Source organism: Aotus nancymaae, unplaced genomic scaffold (assembly GCF_030222135.1).
Source record: "Aotus nancymaae isolate 86718 unplaced genomic scaffold, 86718_ANA_hifiasm-v0.15.2.pri h1tg000006l, whole genome shotgun sequence".
NCBI classification, from domain to species: domain Eukaryota; kingdom Metazoa; phylum Chordata; class Mammalia; order Primates; family Aotidae; genus Aotus; species Aotus nancymaae.
The window spans coordinates 34020674-34029176 of NW_026988417.1; the positions used below are offsets into that span (position 1 = coordinate 34020674).

The window sequence follows — 8503 nt, forward strand, 5'->3', positions numbered from 1 at the left end:
ATTTTAACTCTAAGTACCAATCAGGCAAGTTTAAGTAACAGTTAAATTTCTACTGTGGACTAAAATATATGTAACAAAATTATAAGAAGACTATCACACTGACTAACTATATATTTTCAAAATATGAACAATTTTAGGTTATATATGATATTTTCATCTTGAATATTACATGAATTCATATGGCACTTTTATAAGACATATTTGCGGAATTGATCTAATCTTATGATATTTATTTCCATGTTATTTTAGCTCTTAAACTTGCACAAATGGCTATTCAAATATCTATAGATTATTATATAAAGAGAGCATAACAAATTGGATTTTAAAAAATCTTGAAAGTTTGTTCAGTTTTACCTTGGAAGTCTATACTGGGAATGTGTCTAGTGAAAATGTTATTGAGAAGGCTCAGTGGTTACCCAAATAGGTCAAATCATAAGGTCATATTTACCTACATGAATTCACCATTATCTTAAATTTGGTCTTGATGGCTTAGGATCTTGATCTCTTCAATATCACAGAGTGAACTGAAAATAAAGAACTAATTCATATTGACAAAATTTGTAATGCATCAATGTAAAATCCAGAATATCAACATATTAACCTAAAATAAATTTATTTAAAGAATAAATAAAGAGCTGAATTGTCTATGAACCTGTCAGACACATTTTCCCCTGAAAAAGTGGCATGTGAAACACAATTACCAAAATGATTTTTATTAAGTAAATTATTAGCAGTGGGAGTCATAGATATTCTTAAAGAAATGGTCTCTGTCATACTTATATGTTATGATTTAGATAGTTCAATTTTGTATCAATGTCATAATGGGGAAGTATGTGTCAGTGAAAAACAATTATCAAAAACTTATTTTTCTTCTCAGGTCAGGCCAGTAATGTGCTGACATCATAACAAGGTTCGAGGGTAGCAAATCTCACACATGTGCGTGAACACCCAGTCATTATGCTCATGAACTACAAAAAGATCAATCAAAAGTATTTTTAAAAATTAAAATAAGTTCTTTACTTGCTTTCAAGTTATTATGCTATGGAGAATATAGCTTATAGCAATATTTCTGAAAACTTTTAAGAAGGCTCTGCTCATGCCTTCAGGCTTTTAGAGTCTAAAAAATTAGATCAAGAGTTTTATGTCCTCCCCAGGGCAAAAAGTTCTGGGGTATAGAGTTCTCTGAGAAATGATTTTAGTTCTGCTACCGTTGCATTTTATTATCAATATGATGATATTGATGTTGCCACTACTGCTGCTGCTGACAATGATGACGACGAAAATGATGCTGATGATGCTGATGATAATAATGCTGAAAACCATCCACCTTGGCTCTTGTTATATCTCTGCTTCCTTTCCTACTTCTTCATGTATGTGTGTTGTTTTCACTCTCTATATTTTTTTCCTCATCTTAAAACATATTTGTGTTGTTATCTCTCCACTTGCTTTCCCTGTAATCATGCATGTGAATACACATGCACACATAAAAACAAATACATACACACATAAACACAAATACATACACACCTATGACTGAAGAAACATAAGGTTTTTTTCCCATTTTCAGAAAACTCAGGGCCTGAAGGCTTGAAATGTTGCCACATTTTCACCATTAAACAGAAGCACTTCCAGAATTCAAATCCTATCTTTTCGTAAATGTGTGATTCTTAACTACCATAATATCATGCCTCTTCAAAGTCTAAGAATAGCTTTATTTCATTAATATTTATCTATTGCTTTTACCAATTCAACTTTCTGACCTTGCAGTCAATTAGCCTGTATAGATTAGGTTATCCATATCCTTACTCTGGTATCACCCTCTTTTGAACTCTGAGTATTTCTCAGTGTAAGTAGGCAAGCATCCTGCTGATTTAGGGTCAACACTTCATTATTGATATACCTAGTCTGAATTTATATTTTACCTATATTTTGTTGTCTTCTCTGTATCAGTCTTTTCAGGCCCAGGGCACTCATTTGAAAACCATATTTAAAGTAGTCATGACCCAGCTACTTATGACTGGAACTTCCTCAAAACTCTTACTTATATGTCTTCATCAATAAGGATTGTCGGGAGAGAGAAACCACAGATTTGGACAAAATATATTATATTATATATTAATTTGAACAGAATATATGTATATCATGTATTCTAACATATACATTGTATATATGCATATATAATATAATTATAATATAATATGTATATATCTGTGTATGTTTGTATACATATACAGACAAATCTGTGTGTATGTAATATGTCATATATAATTATATATATATAAAAATTAACTATAATAGGGAATAAAAGTAATGTGGTAAGGAGGGAATGGGAATAAGAGGTAAAGAGAACTTTTCAAAATAAAAGAATGGAGGGTATAAGGAGCAGCCATGCTCCTAGGGCTAATGTAGAGTGCTCATGAAAGACCCTCTCTCTCTACCTTTGAGGATTGAGTTTCAGATCTTGTTAAAGAGAGAATCATTGCTGCTCAATGGATGGTGGAGGATTTGATGTCGTGCCATGTCAGGGAACTTTTTGACTTGTTAAAAATTTATTGCCCAGAAGTTTCTAGAAATCTGCTTAGAGTGTTGGGGAATCAAATGACTTGTATTTTATTATTATTATTTGTTTACTTCTTTATTACCACCCATATAACTTGATACAAATTAATCTTGAGTTCTATTCCTAGCTATGAAGAGTAACTCACATCATACATCATCACTCGTTGACAACTATACAAATTTAACAAATTATAAAAACAACAAATAAATTACAAAAACTGATTGGAAGCATTAGAAAACACCTAAAGTACCAGAACTGAAGGAAAAGACTATAAACACATGTATCAAATTTGCATTGAAAGCAGCCTTCCCTCTGAGACTAGTTACCGATTTTATCTTCAAGTTGTAGTGGCTGAGGAGTGAGTGTAGCTTAGAGTTTGAGTTGTTTTCAGTGAGCTGGTGAAACAGACATTAGAGTTCATGGGCAGCACGGCATCCAGGAATGAAGAGGCCAAAATGCCAGAGAAATGAAGCCGTGGAAGTTGAGCTAGGCCTTTTGTATATGGTTATCCTATGAGAAGTTTATCAATTCCTAAATTGTACCTTTCCATAGCAAAAAGTTAAAAAAGCAAAGCAAAAACCTGGTCAATGGATGAAAACCAAAGTTTTGGCAGTCTCAAAGTGCTAGAATGGAAAAAGTTAAAGCCTAAGAAGGAACTCAGACCCCCAAACCACCCAGGTTTATAGTTGATAGTCCTAAAGGGGTATGCCCTAAGAGAAAGGACAAATAAGAAATAGAACTGTCACAAAACTCAGAGTAAAGCTTCAAGTATTTGTAGTCTCTGCTGGAGTGAGGTGTTTTCTGTATATGCTGTCTGTGTGTAGGAAACGAAGTCTTCTCTGAAGGATAATATGATCCAGAGACTTTACAACTTTTCACATAAAATATCCAACATTTTACCTAGCACACCAGCAAACAGAACTAAATGAAGACGAATTTAAAAAGACATGGAAATACTCAAATATAAACCAGATATAAATAACTATGATTAAATTATTTAAAAAAATCTCTGTTAAGCCTCTACAACCTGAAATATACATATGTAATGTTAAAAAATTGAAGTTCTAGAACTATAAAAGTAGCAAGTCACTTGAATTTCATTAATAATTCACTGGAATAGAAGGGAAAACGGTGGCATTTCTAAGACTTATATTGGAATAATGTACTATATGGAAAAAAATTACTTCTAATTCATATCATATACAAAATCAATTCTAGATGGACCATAAACTGAAACGAAAATACAAAAGGTGAAAAAATAAATTTTATGCAACTTTATATAGCGATGACATTTGGATAGGTTGATATTTCCTCATCTGAACATAATCATTTGCTATAAAGAAAAAGACTTATAAATTAGACTTTATTAAAATTTTTTAAAACCTGTTCATCAAAAGACACTTTCAAAAGAATAACTGGAAATCCAAGGACTAGGACAAGATATTTGCCCCACAAATCACTAACAGAAGATTTATAAAATACATAAAGAACAACTACAAATCAATAATGAAAATATAGATGATCAAAGATCAAAATAAAATGAATAAATAAATTGGACAGTTTTTAGATGTTATCCAAAAGTAATCTTAAGAAATATGCTCAACATATTTACTCATTAGAGAAACACAAAGTCACAATGAAATATCATTACAAAAGTATTTGAATTACCAAAATTAAATAAAATTGAAGTACCCAAGTGTTAGTAGTAATATACGGTAACAGGAACTCTTATATACTTTTGGTGAAAGCATTCATTTTTATAACCACTTTCAAATTCTTTAGTAGGATCCACCGACATATGTATACTTATGACTCATCAATTAAATTCCTAGATATATACCCAGCAAAAATCTTTATATATGTCATCAAAGATAAGAATATTTAATGAAGCATTATTCATAGCACTCAAAGGAGAAATGATCAAAAGTACCCCAACACTAAAATGATAAAGTGGGATGGATAAATAAATTATAATTATTCCCACAATTGACTGGTATACAGCAATAAGAAATAACAACCCATGACTATGTACAACACAGACAAATCTCATAGATCTTGGTTAGTTAAAAAATTCACAAATAGGATGTTACACACTGATGATATTCAAAAACAAGCAGTCTGTTATGGTGGTAGATGCCAGAATACTGATTACATTTTTGGGAGGCCTAGTGACTGACTAGAGGCATAAGGGAAGATTGTGGAGGTGTAATATTTTACACCTTAATATAGTTGATAGTTCCACAATTTTCTTTTTAAAAGTACAAGTAGTATTTGATGCTATTTATTCATTTTAATATAGACATGTTGTATTTCAACTGAAAAGATAAAGTTCCTTTATGCATATATGTATATATATGTATAAAATTCCTTTACATATGCATGTATATATTTTGAGACAGGGTCTTGTTCTGTCCCCCAGGCTGGAGTGCAGTGGCACAATCACGGTTCACTGTAGTCTTCACTTCCCTGGGTCAAGCAATCCTCCTAGCTGAGTCTCCCAGTAGCTGAAACTGTAAGTGTTCATCACCACACCCAGATTACTTTTTTGTATTTTTGGTAGAGATGGGTTTTTGCCTTATCTCATTTCTTAAGAAAAGACTGATATTAGATACAGAATGAATAAACAGATTTCTGTGTTTTGTAATATGTTTGAAAGTTAAACTCTGAGTACTTGGGAGTATATTTATAGTAGAATGCAAATCAGTGTATTTCCAAGGTGACTTATTTTTTTTTTCTTAGCATATTTACATTGTTATCTTATTTCATTTATCAAATGTTATGTTTCTGAAACAAAATCATGTCTATGGAAAAGTTTTAAGAATACCAAGATGGTAATTCACCTATGAAAATCCATCATTGAAAGTTAAATTGAAAGAAAACAGAAATGAATAATGTAGAGAAATTGCTCTTAGTGCTTTCACATTCAGTAATTTATGTTGGTAGGAAAAGTTTTTAAAAAATAAGATTTTTCTATTAATCTCTGATTAAAAATTTGTATGCTATGATAAAGTAGTGATGGAATTTGAAAATCACTAATTTTAAAGGACAAGGTACTGCTGAAGTTTGAGAGGAATTGGAAGATAATGTGTCACATTGAAAACAAAATAAAATTTATTTATTTATTTTGAGGCAAAGTCTCACTCTGTTTCCCAGGCTGGAGTGGTGCAATCAGGGCTCACTGCAGCCTTCTTCTCTCCAGGTCAAGCAATCCTCCCACCTCCGCCTCCAGAGTAGCTGGGACTACAGGCATGCACCAACATGTCTGGCTAATTTGTGTGTGTGTGTGTGTGTGTGTGTGTGTGTGTGTGTATTTGTATTTTTTGTAGAGACATGTTTTAACCATGTTGCTCAGGCTAATCTCAAACTCCTGGGCTCAAGTGATCTGCTCGCCTTGGCCTCCCAATATGTTGTGATTACATGCATGAGCCACCATACCTAGTGAAAACACATTAACGTTTTCTATTTTCTCTTCTTGATCCTGTCTTAAAAAGTAAATAAAGAGCTAATAGTCTGTACTGACAGTTACGTACAGACACATTATTTTATTATCTGGGCTGGGGCTTTGTTATTTTCTTTTTTGTTGTTACTTACCAAATGGTAAATAAAAGGTATACACAATGTACCTGTCCCTTAGGGTGATAGAAAAGTTTCAGATGGCTCCTTTCTTAATTCAAAGGTCACATTATTTACTTACTAGTTGCTTGACAGATACAACTGGCAGGGACAGGCTTTCCCAAAAATTGTTTGGAATATAATCTGACATATAGTAGCAGAGTCAGTTGAGGTTTCAAATCGATGTGTTATAATATGTAAGCACATTTTTAGCTGGTGTTATTTATTATCAATAAACTAAATGTATAAAATGTTAATTTTTATCAAAATGTAAAAATCAAGCATTCAAAAAGAGATGAAGAGAATTTGGATTGTTCTGTGGATATTGATTAGTGGTTTGATATTTTGTAATTATACTTTAAACTGTGTGTTTCTTCTTATCAAGAATAAAGTCACATTCAATCTTCTAGTTACCTCCGAGTTGAGCTCATACTTTTCAGGGATTGCTAAAGTTTGTAACTAATGCTGGCTAATTCTATTTTTTTTTTTTTTTTTGAGACAGAGTCTTGCTCTGTTGCCCAGGCTGGAGTGCAGTGGCAGGATTTCTGCTCACTGCAACCTCTGCCTCCCGGGTTCAAGAGAGTCTCCTGTCTCAACCTCCCAAGTAACTGGGATTACAGGTGTGTGCCACCACGCCTAGCTAGTTTTTATATTGCTAGTAGAGATGGGGTTTCACCATGTTGGCCACCTGATCCACCGGGACCTCGGCCTCCCAAAGTGCTGGAATTATATGCATGAAGCACCATGCCCTGCTGGCTAATTCTTACTGAATGCTTACTGTTTGCTGTTAATTTTGCATGTATTAACTTCTATGTGGCACTATTCATGGTCTAGTCATTCTTTGTATTACAGAAAGTCAAGCTATCAGCTGTACCATTATCCTCTCAATTGTCTGAAATTGTCACAAGAAGCCTATCAGCTTGTCAAAGTTCATAGCACCACTTGTTAGTGCTGGAATCAGACATAGGTGTTTGTGTAACTTACAGCTTATTCTTTGTTAAACTGTAACAGTGCTAATAGTGTTTATTTCACACTGAAATTTTCCCCTGCTTTGTTGTGTTGAATAAAAATGGGAAGATAAACAAATATTAAAAGAGTGATTTTCTTAAATAGGAGACTAAAACTTATCTCAAATCAACTGAAACATTTTCTAACCAAAGGAATGCTAAACTCAAAGGATTTCAAATTAATGATTTTGTTTTTGGTTAAGCTCTAGCCAAATAACAGGCACGTTATATAATCACAATCATTAAAATTCTAGTGAAAGTCCTTTGTAATTTTTTATGTTTCCCGTTATTTTTATTTGTTGTTCTAAAATCAGCATATTGAAGTTTAGTCATTCTAAAATTTAATTAATAAAAACAATTCTGGCAATGGTGTTTTCCTTTTTCTAATTAGAGATAAACATGTCGTAGGTTTCCAACACTAGTTTCCTCATTGCCTTATAGTTGTAATTCAAGACACTGATTTTAAAACATATCTATCACATAGACTTCTTAGTAACTAAAAGAAATCAGTACAATGTCATTACAAATTATTTGCTAGTTCTAGTTGGAAGCCATTTGAAAATGTCAATTATTAGCTCATCAATAATTATTTTTGCTTACTTTTTTTAAGGTATCTTTCAATACATCTACTGTGTAAAAATTAAAATCAATGTAAAACCATTAGTATTAAAATGTCTATCCTCCCCAAATTAATCTGATAATTCAATAAAATTTTAAAACTTTAAAATGGTATATTTGATAGAATTTGACAAGCTGATTACATATTGAAGAATATCAACATAGAAATATATAAAAATATGCAAAATATTGAATACACAGGAAGTACTTCTATGTGGTGCAACAGAGCGCCATATAAAATTTTAAAGCTATAAAAATTCAGAAATTATGCAACTGAGGCAGGTAAGATAATATGATTATGAGTAGAATAAAGAAAGTGATTTCATATTTTATATGTTTATGTGTCAGTTTTCCTTTTATAAAATAGGAGAGTGTATTTGCATGCTGTTTGTACAATTTGAAATTTAAAAGAAATAGTGCTATTTGCTAACATTTCTGAGAGCTTGCTGTATGGCAGGAATTACTCTAGGTGTTGGCAAAGGTCTTGACTCATTGAATTCTCCCAACAACTTTATTGCCTCTGTGTTTCAGAAGGGAAAATCAATTCTAGAAAAATGAACTGCCCAAAGTTGCACAGCATGGAAGTGTCAGAGCTGAGAGTTGAATCAGGCTGGCTGGCTACATTTGCTACATTGTTAACCATTACACAATACTGTTTCTCTACATAGAGTTTTCCTGGGCTGAGAAGGTATAATACCCAGCATAT

At 32.4% G+C, this 8503-nt stretch overlaps 1 non-coding gene across 1 annotated transcript; it reads right to left on the reverse strand.

Moving 5' to 3' along the window:
- Positions 1-876: 876 nt before the first annotated feature.
- On the reverse strand, positions 877-980 carry LOC135272165 (small nucleolar RNA U13). The gene has a single exon (XR_010340256.1). It is a non-coding gene; the product is annotated as a small nucleolar RNA U13 (small nucleolar RNA).
- Positions 981-8503: the final 7523 nt, after the last annotated feature.